Source organism: Dendropsophus ebraccatus, chromosome 12 (assembly GCF_027789765.1).
Source record: "Dendropsophus ebraccatus isolate aDenEbr1 chromosome 12, aDenEbr1.pat, whole genome shotgun sequence".
Taxonomy (NCBI): domain Eukaryota; kingdom Metazoa; phylum Chordata; class Amphibia; order Anura; family Hylidae; genus Dendropsophus; species Dendropsophus ebraccatus.
In genome coordinates this window covers 87,709,471-87,723,529 of record NC_091465.1, presented here as the reverse complement: position 1 = coordinate 87,723,529, position 14,059 = coordinate 87,709,471, and positions in this window count along the sequence as shown.

The window sequence follows — 14,059 nt, the reverse complement described above, 5'->3', positions numbered from 1 at the left end:
ATTCCTCCTCTGGATCTTGCCCACTGTTAAGCCCTCTGGTGGGCCGTCCTCTCCTCTATTGCCAGTAATGTCTTCTGGTCTCTGCCTCGTTCTTCCTCTGGATTGTGCCTGGTGTTGTGCCCTCTGGTGGGCCGTCCTCTCCTCTATTGCCAGTAATGTCTTCTGGTCTCTGCCTCGTTCTTCTTCTGGATTGTACCCAGTGTTGTGCCTTCTGGTGGGCTGGCCTCTCCTCTATTGCCAGTAATGTCTTCTGGTCTCTGCCTCGTTCTTCCTCTGGATTGTGCCCGGTGTGGTGTCCTGTGGTGGGCCGTCCTCTCCTCCATTGCTAGTATTGTTTTCTGGTCTCTGCCTCGTTCCTCCTCTGGATTGTGCCCAGTGTTGTGCCCTCTGGTGGGCCGTGTTATTCGCTGGCAGAGCGCAGAAGTCTATTGTAATGATGTCATTAGCTTCCCTGGGATTTACTCGCCATCCTTTGTCGCTGATTAACATTTCATGTGAGTTCCACGGATCCCGTCCTTTCCCTATATTAGAAGCTAAGAGTGGAAATTAGTCCGGCCTGGAATTAATTGCTTGCCTTCCCCGTAATGTGCACATTACCCTACGAGGATAATAGCCAACGCTTGGTGCATGATTACGGCGCTCGCTGTAGATGAGTCTTGTCGAAGGGTTTAACCTACACCGTGCCAACCTGGTCCATTGTGGGCACTTGATCCTGCCATGGCTGCTGCCCCCTCCCTTGCTGTCTGTCTTGGCATAGCGGCCTGGGAGCGTTGTATCAGCTGCAGCTCTCATCATTACTGCCCATTCTTCTGAGGTCTGAGCAATGAACTCTAGTCTCTACGCGTTCATTCAGCGAGAACAGCCGCCCCGGACCTTACTGATGTCTAACAAGCTGCAAGAGCTTCTCGTCATACGAAATTTTCTGCCGGTCTCACAAAGCACCTGAACCCCAGTGCAAATTCTGCTCCTGGGCTCCTCACTGATGATGTCACAGGTTCCTCTGTGATGACATCACCACACTGTACGGATTACATGGCACTGCAATCAGGAAATAGAGTGTCGATTATGTAATTGTGCAATTATGATTACATCTTCCCTCCTCCGCACCTTCTCTTATGTATGTGACTCAACCGCTATCCCCCCCCCCGCAGATATAGGGGCCTAGTTACACGTGTGACCTCCGCGGCCCTCATTGCTCTGCCTCCACAGCTTTCACTATTGTATTACTATCTGCATTTAAAGGAAAATAACATTTATTTGAGAGGACTGTAGACCTGGAGAATCTTGGATCAATGGAAATCGCTTCATTCGGGATGTTACTTTAAAAGATTTATTGCACAGAACAATGGGCTTCGAAAATGTGTTCCCAATTTTGAAACGCGTTCTTTTGTGCAATAAATCTTTTAAAGTAACATCCTGAGTGCAGCGCTTTCCATTGATCCAAGATTCTCCAGGTCTACAATGCTCTTCCAGTGAAACAGATGTGCTCGACCAATGGGATTCACAAATACTATGAGGTCCCCAGCTGTCTGACAAGCAGCACGGGGCCAGACAGCAATAAAGGTGGCAGCATGCTCTCACTCACTATTCTGCCAGTACCCTTTAAACATACCAATTATCCCCCCCCCCCCCCGTTGGCACGTTTGGTCACCCTCCGACGACGGCTTCTCCAGTTTCTCCTCTACTAACCTGGGGACTAGACGTGGGACTGCTCTCCACATGGCCTTTACAGTTGTTGGTGACGGCATGCCACAGTTTCAGTTGCCAGTGCCTCTTCTCCCCCCCCTTCTCCCCCCCCCCCTCCCCCCCCTCTCTCCCCTCACTCCCCCCCTCCCTCCCCCCCCTCCCCCCCCCCCCCTCCTCCCCCTCCTTCCCTCTACATTCGCCCTGTGCCTTACCTCTCCGCCTCTCAGTTGGGGACTCATGCCCGACCCTCCCCCGCCCCCCCCGCCCTGCCTCACAGTCCGGTCCCCCCGCATCTGACGCGGCTCGGCATCTGCTGTCACCCCATCTCTGCATCGAGCGATGGCCACGCTGGGGATACCGAAGACTCTTGTATCATAGGGACAACGGCAACATGGTGATATCCGGTGCTATGACTCTCACCCCCCTTTACGTATAGGGTATCCATGTATCCCACCGTCGGATGATTATTTGTATGCTGCTGTATCCTTCCCACCCCCCACCCCCCCTCCCCCCCTCCTCCCCCAATCCCCCCTCTCCCCGCCTCCCCCTGCCCTCTCCTTAAGCTGTTCTCCCCCAACCTCCCCCCTCCACGACCCGCCCCTCCCTGGCTCCTACTCCCCCCCTTCCTATCCCTGGTACTTTGTTCCCTGGTTAACTGTTGATTTTTTGCAGGACTCGCCGAGGATATGACGACTTTCCTCCTCCCTCAGTGGTTGGCTCGGTGTACAGGCATGCGCAGGCCCCGAGTCGATGCCGCTCATATGAGTGTGTGCCCTCTCTGGGGTGTATCTGTACCCCCACTCTTCCTTCTCCCTTTTTCCACTCCCTGGCATTCTCCTGGGGTTTCCTGGCTCCCTCCTCTCTCTCCCCTCTGAACCCTCGACTTCACCATACCGGCTGGTTACAGTCTGGATCCCTTAGTTACCTCATTTTCGGGAGCGTTCTGCCCGAGCTCCCCCACCTGGCCTGCTCCTCCTCGTTCCTCGCTAGTTCTCTCCACTGGTTTCTGACTGGTGACCGCATCGGCCCCTGCCAGATCTAGTGTTTGGGTCTTTGATACCCGTAGTTGTTTTCTCTTTCCCCTCTTGTGTGGGCCCCTGCCCTTCTGCCTCGGTTCCCCCTCCCTCCCCGTTCCCTACTTCTCTCCCTTCTCTCTCCCACCTCCCTTCCCTTCTCTCTCTTTTCTTTTTATTTTTCTCCCTCCTCGGCTGCCCCTCACTGAGCCATGTCCTCGGTTCTGTGTGTTTCTCTCAATGCACAGGGCCTGAATATTCCGGAGAAGCGCTCATCGCTGCTGCGCCTTCTGTGGGCCAAACGAGCCTCGGTGGCGTGCATCCAAGAAACGCACTTTCGTGCGGACCAAATACAGAAATTGACGGACCGCAATTTCCCTGATGTCTTCCATAGTTGCTCACCCGATTCCAAAACGAAAGGGGTTTCCATCTTATTCTCTCGCACTGCCCCATGGGAATTCATTGATCAGGTGTCGGATCCGGAGGGGAGATTTCTCTTCGTGAAAGGTAAAATGGCAGGTACGTTATGCACTTTTGGCACAGCCTATCTCCCTAACTCAGGCCAGCCAGCCTTCTTAGAACGCTGTCTTGCCGGAGTTGAGGATTTTCTGGAGGGTATGGTTGTTCTCGGTGGCGACTTCAACATGGCAATAGACCCGACTCTAGACTCCTCCTCAGGCCGCTCCTCACTTTCTTTCTCGTCCCTTCGCCACACTAAACTAACTCTACATTCCTACCAACTGATGGACGTGTGGAGGCTTCATCACCCCCGGGATAGGGACTACACCTTCTTCTCCAACCCCCACAACCTCTACTCGCGCATTGACTATTTCTTTCTCTCTCACTCTTACCTTGATTACGTGACAGCTACCACTATTGATCCCATTTCCTTTTCCGATCACGCTTTGATCTCCATCTCCCTGGCCTTCAACCCACCGCAACCCCGAACGTGGCGTTGGCGACTTAACGATACTCTACTCAGAGATCCCGGGATCCTCGCTAACATCCGCACAGACTTGACCAATTATTTTGCCACCAACACCACTGCAGACTCCTCTCCCCTGATGGTATGGGAGGCCCATAAGTGCTTCATCCGGGGCACATTTATTAAGTTAGCTACCCGCCTTAAGAAGGACCGTTCTGCCAAGATAAAGGCCCTGCTGTCCAAAATCGGGGAACTAGATAAACAACACAAGAGGTCACTTGCCGCAGATACTGGGATGGAACTCGCCACTTTAAGGGGTAAGCTGCGGGATCTGACCTTTGCGAACGCAAAGGCTTCACTGGCGCGCTGCCGTCGTCACTATTTTGAGTTCGGCAGCAAGCCAGGCAAGACTCTAGCTCGGGCCTTGCGGTCGCAAAGAGCCCGATCTTTTATTCCCCAGGTGGCCTCGGCCTCCGGCTCTAAACTTTCTTTAACCCCCCAAATTGCTGAAGCTTTCCGCGCCTACTACGTGAATCTATACGGCCTTGCTCCCACCCAAACGCGTGCCGATCTTGAGACACTCAACTCCTCGATATCCGCATACCTCCGGGACTCTGGCCTTCCCCCCCTTCCCGAGGACAGCATCTCCTCCATTGAAACCCCCATCACAGACGCGGAATGGGAATGGGCTCTTAAGACCTCCCCTTCCGGAAAGGCTCCTGGCCCGGATGGTCTCACCCTACCCTACTATAAGTGCTTTGGCCCCCTCTTAAAAGATCATTTCCTGGCCGCATACAACTCCATTTCCACCGGTTCCATCCTGCCTGCCGACTCTCTCCGTGCCCACATTTCTGTAATTCCCAAAGAAGGCAAAGACCCCTCCCATTGCCAAAACTATCGGCCTATTTCCCTCCTAAACCTGGACCTCAAGTTCTTCTCCAAGATCCTCGCGGCTCGCCTGACCCCCCTCCTCCAACCCATTATACATCCAGACCAAGTTGGTTTCATGCCCATGAGAGAGGCCCGAGATAACACTACTAGGGCAATAAACATCATTCACTACGCCCGCTCCTCACCCCTGCCTTCCATTCTATTATCTACTGACGCGGAGAAGGCCTTTGACCGAGTCAGCTGGCCTTTTCTCTTCTCCACCCTCCGACATATCGGCATCGGTCCGCATATGATGGAGTGGATTAGCTCTTTATACTCTCACCCTACTGCCCAGGTCTCGGTCAACGGCCTTCTCTCAACCTCCTTCCCTATTTCAAATGGCACGCGGCAGGGATGCCCTCTCTCCCCTCTCATCTTCATCCTGACACTGGAACCTTTTCTCCGACACGTTAGGAATAATACGGACATCTCTGGAATATCTGTGGGTCAGAGGGTACACAAAGTAGCGGCGTATGCGGATGATCTTCTCTTTTTCCTTACACAGCCCTCGGTGTCCCTCCCCAACCTCCTCTCAGAACTCTCGCGATACCAGGCCCTATCTCATTATAAGATCAATCTGCAGAAATCTGAGGCGCTCAACCTCACCCTTCCCGCTGCCGGGGTCTCCGTGCTGGAATCTTCTTTCCCCTTCCGCTGGGCTCGCTCATCTCTCACGTATCTAGGGATCCACCTGACGCCGTCAGTATCGGACATCTTTAAGACAAACTTTCCACCTATGCTTCGGCGCATTGAGGCAGACTTGCTCCGGTGGCACAAGGGCACCTTCACATGGTTCGGGCGTTGTTCGATCTTCAAGATGAACGTCTTGCCTCGCCTATTATACCTCTTCCAGGCCCTACCTGTGGCGGTGCCTATGTCCTACTTCCGGCAACTCTCGTCCATTCTCACCAGGTTCATATGGGCACATAAGCAGCCCAGACTGGCAAAACTAGTCTTAAACCGGCCTAAATTAAGGGGGGGATTGGGACTTCCTAACCTCTACCACTATTACGTTGCGGCCCACCTCTCTCGAGTGGTTGACTGGCACCGCCATGCACCCACGAAAGCATGGGTGTGCCTGGAAATGGCGTTGTCCCCTCTTTCCCTGTTGGCAGCCCCGTGGCTACCTGGCGCCTCCAGCCTAGTGAGCTCACACCCTACCATCGCTCCGACCCTAAAAGTCTGCCAGAAACACCTGTCCTCGGGCTACTTGGGCCCACATCCCTCCCCTCTGTTTCCCGTCTTAGGTAATCCCTCCTTTCCGACTAGTGTTGAGGACCCGGTCTTCCGCACGTGGCTCCGAACGGGCAACTTTCGGGCTTCCTCCTTCATTACGGGTCAGACCTGGCTTTCCATTTCTGCGCTCAATGACCTGACTGATCCTTTACCTCTTGGATTCTGGAGAGCACTCCAGCTTCACCACTTTCTCCGGTCTCTCCCTAACCCCTCATGCTTTACACGGCCACTTACTCAGTTTGAGTCTCTTTGCTTGGGCTCCGACCCTCTACGCCACACTCTTTCTCTCATTTATGCCATGTTGGGCTCTCCACCAGAACAGCCACCACTCCCATACCTCACCGCTTGGGAGGAAGACCTCAATATTACCTTCACGGCGACACAGGTTGAGCGGGTTCTCACCTGTACGCACTCTTCATCCATCTCCTCTCGTCTCCAGGAGGCGGGTTATAAGCTTCTCTCCAGATGGTACCGGGTTCCTACCCGGCTGCATAGGATCTTCCCGGACGTATCTCCCCTGTGCTGGCGAAACTGTGGTGGAGAGGGCTCCCTATTACATATTTTCTGGAGCTGTCCTAGGGTGGTGCCTTTTTGGAAGGAAGTGTGGCGCATCATCTCCACCTTCACCGACCGTCGGCTCCCCTTTTCTCCATCGTTCTTTCTCCTGCATTTATCGGAGATCCCCCTCAAATCCTACCGTCGCTCTGTGCTCCGACACCTGGTCAATGCGGCCCGGGCCTGCGTTCCGGCTCTCTGGCGCCAAGTAAATCCCCCCACCACCTCTATGTGGGTACATAAAGTGGAAGAGATCAAACGAATGGAGGACCTTACGGCACAGTTGTATGGCCGCGACTCTCAGTTCTACAAAACATGGTATTATTGGGATCAATTCACTGAATCGGCTGAATTCCGGAGTCTCATGGCACAGTGAGGGACTGCCCCCTCCTCTCCCCTTCTTTCCCCCCTCCCCCCCCTATTCTCCCCCTCTGACATGGGGGCCCGCCTGCTTTCCCCCCCGTTTTTTCCTCTTCCCCCTCTTCTCTTTTTTCTTCACTCTTTGCCCTCTCTACCCCCCCCCCCGGTTTCTTTTAGGAATCTTTTTGATTGAGCGCTAGCTCACTCCCTTATTTTTAAGTAAGTGCCGACACTACCACCCACTGGGAGCGGCGGACGCTCTGTGTTCTGTTGACATATGATTGTTCTTTGATTCATCTGTATTTGCATGTCCAATTTATGGGCCTGCGCCTCTTTGTAAAGGTGGTGCTGTTGCCCCTGCTTGTTTGTTTGTTTTATAAAATGGAAAAAGGAATAAAATTGAGAATTAAAAAAAAAAAAAAAAAAAAACATACCAATTATCCTACTGAAGATCCTCACTCCTGTGCTGAACCACCATGCTCACACCTGAATGACAATACTATTATAATATCCATAGTGCTGGCCGCTTCCAAGGCTCAGCCTGTGCATTAGCATAAAGATTATTATCCCTTATTAGTTAAAATGAGTTGAATATAACTTGCCTAAAACTTCCACCTGACTCCTGAACCACCCAACCAAGCAACAATAGTATCTAAAATATGCCATGTTTATTTATGTATTTACACATTTTTGCAGACTTAATTCAGTGCTGGGAATGTATCACTTTGAACTGCGAGTCAGGCGAAAAACTGAACATTTTGATAAACAAAGCCAATCCTCAACTCACAAACAGTCATCCTCCACATAGAGGAGGAAAAACCCCCAGTGGAGGAAAACCTGTAGGCAACCATGGCTAAAGGATTGACCTACATTTGGTTAATGCAAAACTGTATTAGTATTTACACTATATTTGCAAAAACTCCCAGCATGGCCTGTTAACAGAGTATTATACTTGCTGAAGATCCAAAGATTGGGGAGCACCACTTTGGGCTGTGACCGATGAACAGGGCCGTATTTACCACTAGGCACCCGTGGTCCGGTGCCTAGGGCAGCACCTTGCAGGGGGGCAGCACCAGGGAGCAGGGGGACAGAAAAAACAATTTTTTTGTTTTTACTTTTTTTAGTTTCCCTCTTCCCGTTCAGACTTGCCAGTAAATCTGGTGTCTATTCCAGGGAGTTGGGGGGTATGGTGGTATTGGTCAGGTCTGGTGTCGCCAATAGTTGCGTGAAGATGGGGCGTCTTCAAGTTTAGTGCCTAGGGCAGCAGCAGCAGCTGTTAATACAGCCCTGCCGATGAAGCCCATATGCCTAGGCTGCCCCCTCTCCCCACCTATTGATAGTCCTCAGGTTTCTCTCTGGTTGCAATATATAACTGTTCTGATTTTATTATTAAATTGCTGGTCATCTCCCTCATCATCGTCCTTCATCACCTATTAATTTTGCACTTGATAGCTGATAAAGAAGCTGCAGGAGCAGAGAGAGGATGCAGTAAGCTATTTACTAGTCATGAAAAAGAAACAATAAATTATATACTGGAAAGAGGTACTACAAGTGCCAGCATAACTTAAAATAACCCACTACATGCTGGAACACTGAGGTACTAGTACTGGATAATTACACTTTGGAATAATGGGGCACTAAAAAAATCTCTGCATTACCTAAAACTAGGGCCGGTCACAGGGTCTATCCTATTGTACTAGAGCCGGTCACAGGGTCCTATTGTACTAGAGCCGGTCACAGGGTCCTATAGTACTAGGGCCGGTCACAGGGTCCTATAGTACTAGGGCCGGTCACAGGGTCTATCCTATAGTACTAGGGCCGGTCACAGGGTCCTATAGTACTAGGGCCGGTCACAGGGTCTATCCTATTGTACTAGAGCCGGTCACAGGGTCCTATTGTACTAGAGCCGGTCACAGGGTCCTATAGTACTAGGGCCGGTCACAGGGTCCTATAGTACTAGGGCCGGTCACAGGGTCTATCCTATAGTACTAGAGCCGGTCACAGGGTCTATCCTATAGTACTAGGGCCGGTCACAGGGTCTATCCTATAGTACTAGGGCCGGTCACAGGGTCCTATAGTACTAGGGCCGGTCACAGGGTCCTATGGTACTAGGGCCGGTCACAGGGTCCTATAGTACTAGGGCCGGTCACAGGGTCCTATAGTACTAGGGCCGGTCACAGGGTCTATCCTATAGTACTAGGGCCGGTCACAGGGTCTATCCTATAGTACTAGGGCCGGTCACAGGGTCTATCCTATAGTACTAGGGCCGGTCACAGGATCCTAAAGTACTAGGGCCGGTCACAGGGTCTATCCTATGGTACTAGGGCCGGTCACAGGGTCCTGTAGTACTAGGGCCGGTCACAGGGTCTATCCTATGGTACTAGGGCCGGTCACAGGGTCCTATAGTACTAGGGCCGGTCACAGGGTCCTATAGTACTAGGGCCGGTCACAGGGTCCTATAGTACTAGAGCCGGTCACAGGGTCCTATAGTACTAGAGCCGGTCACAGGGTCCTATAGTACTAGGGCCGGTCACAGGGTCCTATAGTACTAGAGCCGGTCACAGGGTCCTATAGTACTAGAGCCGGTCACAGGGTCCTATAGTACTAGGGCCGGTCACAGGGTCCTATAGTACTAGGGCCGGTCACAGGGTCCTATAGTACTAGGGCCGGTCATAGGGTCCTATAGTACTAGAGCCTGTCACAGGGTCCTATAGTACTAGGGCCTGTCACAGGGTCCTATAGTACTAGGGCCGGTCACAGGGTCCTATAGTACTAGGGTCGGTCACAGGGTCCTATAGTACTAGGGCCGGTCACAGGGTCCTATAGTACTAGGGCCGGTCACAGGGTCCTATAGTACTAGGGCCGGTCACAGGGTCTATCCTATGGTACTGGGGCAGGTCACAGGGTCCTATAGTACTACGGCCGGTCACAGGGTCTATCCTATGGTACTAGGGCCGGTCACAGGGACCTATAGTACTAGGGCCGGTCACAGGGTCCTGTAGTACTAGGGCCGGTCACAGGGTCCTATAGTACTAGGGCCGGTCACAGGGTCCTATAGTACTAGGGCCGGTCACAGGGTCCTATAGTACTAGGGCCGGTCACAGGGTCCTATAGTACTAGGGCCGGTCACAGGGTCTATCCTATGGTACTAGGGCCGGTCACAGGGTACTATAGTACTTGGGCCGGTCACAGGGTCCTATAGTACTAGGGCCGGTCACAGGGTCCTATAGTACTAGGGCTGGTCACAGGGTCTATCCTATGGTACTAGGGCCGGTCACAGGGTCTAATAGTATTATAGTACTAGGGCCGGTCACAAGATCCTATAGTACTAGGGCCGGTCACAAGATCCTATAGTACTACAGGCGCAGGATATCTGCTGAGAAGGGGAGGAGCTACAGGAGGAGGATGTCTGCTGAGAAGGGGAGGATATCTGCTGAGGAAAGGGGAGGAGCTACAGGAGGATATCTGCTGAGGAAATGGGTGGAGCTGCAGGAGGAGGATATCTGTTGAGAAGGGGAGGAGCTACAGGAGGAAGATATCTGCTGAGAAGGGGAGGAGCTACAGTAGGAGGAGATCTGCTGAGGAAGTGGGTGGAGCTAAAGGAGGAGGATATTTGCTGAGGAAAGGGGAGGAGCTACAGTAGGAGGAGGAGACGTCTGCAGGGATGAATAACACTGCTGATATATGGGCGGCCACCCCTAACGTTAGATAGCACTGATGCTTTGCTGGCTGGTGCAGGATCGGGGGTTGCATTGTGGGGTTCTCCAGTTTGGCCTGGTTGATCCCCGTGTCATGTCCGCCTTGTAGTGACGCAGCCCATCATCATTCTTATTACTCGGAGTTTCCCTATGTGATGGAATGATTGTAGAATAAGCTTCATAGACGTCTGCGTCTGCACAGTGAGATGGATGCTGGGTCTCCGCCATGTTCCTGGCCGGAGAAGGATTATTATGCGGCTGGATTATTTCTCTTATATATTGGAGCTGCCATGGACATTAGGTATTGATCCGCCCGGGGGCCGCCGGCCTGTGTATTTATCTGCTACTTGATCACCCAGTGAAAGACGCGGAGTGGATGTCCCCTCAGGAAGGCTGAATTATCATCCATGATTCCCTCATCCTGAAGATATTAAGACATAGCAGCCCTGTACGGAGGGGGGCATCATAGGGGGGCCCCAATAACACGCCTGTCCATGCTCCTATATATGTGCAATCATGCAGCTTTGTCCAGTATGTCTCCAGGCTGTTCCCCCTGACAACACTCCCTGGCATCCGATCTCTATGTCTGCTATAATCGATCACTGTATTATAAATAAGTTTATTGTGTGCAGCAGAACATACATCTGGGCATTGACAGAGTACTTTATACTTGATAGGACACGGAACAGTTTAGGATCCTGATCTATAAAGAGAGTTACAGTCGTGTCGACTGGGTTGGTTGTTAAGAGGTATAAAGAAGAATCAGAGGAGCAGAGAGGAGGACGTTGTGAGAGTGCCAACCCAAGTAGTACTGTGCTCTGCCGGGATGTTGGAGGATGAGGTAGAAATAGACAAATACTTGAGAGAGAATACTTGTGCCCGTGCATCGACTCTTGTCGGAATGAACTGCGATGCCCTGGCCCCTGGGGGCCACTTCCGCAGTGCTGGTGTTATGAGCGGGCAATGACCGGGGCAGCTGCAGGGGTTATACTTGTCACGGTATAGGCCTGAGGGCAGCACAGCTGTAGGGCCGGTCTGAGGAATCTGCGGGTGATGATGGGCATGCGATTCTTCGCTGCACTTAGTCAGGGCACCAGTTAGTGGACACCAATGCCAGGGTTCAGTAACAGCGGTTTTATTATAGATAAGGTAACTAGTAGCAACAGTTCTGTCCGGATGCAACCGGGTATATAGCAGGCTTTGACAAATAAGGCAGGAGTGGTGCTGCATAGGCTGTGAGAATACGTGCCGGATGATGGGAGTAGGAGTATGAGAGGAATAGCGTTGCTGGGTGGATTAGCTTGAGAATAATACTTGCTGTGAATCCTTGCAGCGATGAGGAGAGATAACGGAATGACACCCAGATGAGAGAGAAGACTCCGGTCACTTGAGCAGGCAGATACAGCCGAAGACTTGAACACCGCAGAGCACTCAATCCATACTTCTAGTGGTGAAGTGGAAGCTGCAGAGAAGAAGCCCAACTCCTCTGAGGCAGGAGAGGGACGACACACATCCTCCTTGCTTGGGAGCAGGGGGAAGACTAACTTGTTAGGAGGAAGTGGGAGGTCACATGGTTGCTCCTGGCCAGAACCAGTCGGCCATTGGAGGAACCATGGTTACAGGTCACGTGATCAACAGCCTTGCATACCACTGTACACTGTAATAATACACAGGAATACATGACAATACACATGAAAATGCACAACACCAGAGAATACTAGGGGAAAACCAGCAGCAGTTGCAGTGCAAACACTTACCAGAACAGGCATTGACACAGCAATAGAAATGGCCATAATAGGAGTAGTAGTCTGCATGTTCTGGGACACTGCATACCTCCCTAGCAAATTTGAGCCGACCTCGGCGAATCTAGAAGGCAGCAAACATGAATAGACTGGACAATCAAACAACAGGAATAAATGATGAGAGTGAGTGTGATGAGGTGTGTGTTTCCCAGGCCCAAGGCACAGGTGAGAAGAGAGAGAAGATGAGAAACCCTAGTGGCAGGACTTCACCTAGGGGTGCCTAACGTACTCTGGCGACCAGATAGCTAGTGCGTGAACCATCTGACGTGTAAGCCAGGACAACTTAACTGCTGGCGGGGGACCCTCAATATTCCAGCCAGTTAGACAGTAGGTTTTCTGTTAAATGTGTTACCCTACTGGAGGAGAACGTGAAGACCTGTGTACTATCTTGGCGTGTCTGAGTAGTGTCTTGGATACCTGGAAGAGAAAAGAACAAAATAATAAAAGCATACATACATGGGGGCCCCTTACATACCGGTCAATCATACAACACAATTACTCAATAGGCCAAACACACGAAAGGGTATCCAAGGTGCAATATGTATGGACCAGTGTGAATATTAGGTAAGACTATGTGTGATAACTACTGCGTTGGGACAAGACAGAGGTAAACAAATACTGGAAACAAAAGGAAGGGAAACACAAGGGACAACAAATACTGCGAGGTCTTGAGGAGAACTGGCTCACATGAATCTGAATGAAAATCTGAGAAAAATCTGAATGAAAATCTGAGAAAAATCTGCATACGAACTGGCTCAACTAAATCTTTCCAGCTATAGATATGATAATAATACACAATAATGAGACTGGATGAGAAAATACACTCCTACATAAACTGGACTTTTTCTGAGGTATATATATATACTGACTTCTCTTACTCAGAGGGGGAGCTATCTGACTTAGACACTGGAAAATATACTGTTTTACAAAAGAGGCGCTCTACTCTGAGGCAATCTATGTAATCTTGTGCTTACTCAGAGGAGGAAATACAAAGACTTCGATAACACTGGAATGCAATAGTAGGAAAAGTGCAATAATGAAATAAATGTAATGATATCCTGTGTGGAACACACAATCACAGGAAAGTGCATTAGGAAGGAATGGGTTAAGTGTCTCTGTTAGGTAGAGTCTCTTTTAGGCAATTAGACATCGTCCATGTAAAAGGCTCTGGAACAGGCACTAGAGAACTTTTTGTTCTGGTAAGTGTCCATCAGCTCATGGCTGGTTAGTACAGGGAACTTGGTCAGGAGGACCAGGCACGAACCTTGAACGTTGCATACACTGGAATAATTAAACAGTTAGACAACAGAAACAGTTAAGGACTCAGCCTTTGAAGAGAACACCTAATAGAGGTGTCTTGGAAGACCCCAAGTGGCACCCCTCTTCTTCTCCCAGGGGTAATACCGGGAGGAAGCCGGAGCAGGAGCCTCATCTGCTGCGGTGGTGACCACGAGGCTAGGGGTCACGGTGGTCACAGGAGAGACAGTAGGGGCCACATGGTATGTAGTGGTGGTGGTCGCAGCTTTAGCCACGGCAATGGTAGGGGGAGTCACCGTAGTAGCCATGGTGAGGGGGGCTTTAGCCACCGGAGGTAGCAAGGTTAGGGCCTGCTTGATCTCATCCGCCAACTTCTTGATAACCGGGTCGTCCCCAAACACCCACTGAGGCAGGGATGGTGTCTCGGGCCCGGGGAGCCTCCAGGGACTGGCGTAGCAGGTGGCCTTAAAGTTATCCCCCTGGCTAGAGGCAGGAAGAGGGGCGCCCGGAACCCCGGTACTCACGGATCCATCGTTTCCTGGCGAGGTCGATCCTCCTGTGGAGAAGGCAACCTCGGGAGTGCTGGAGCAACGAGAT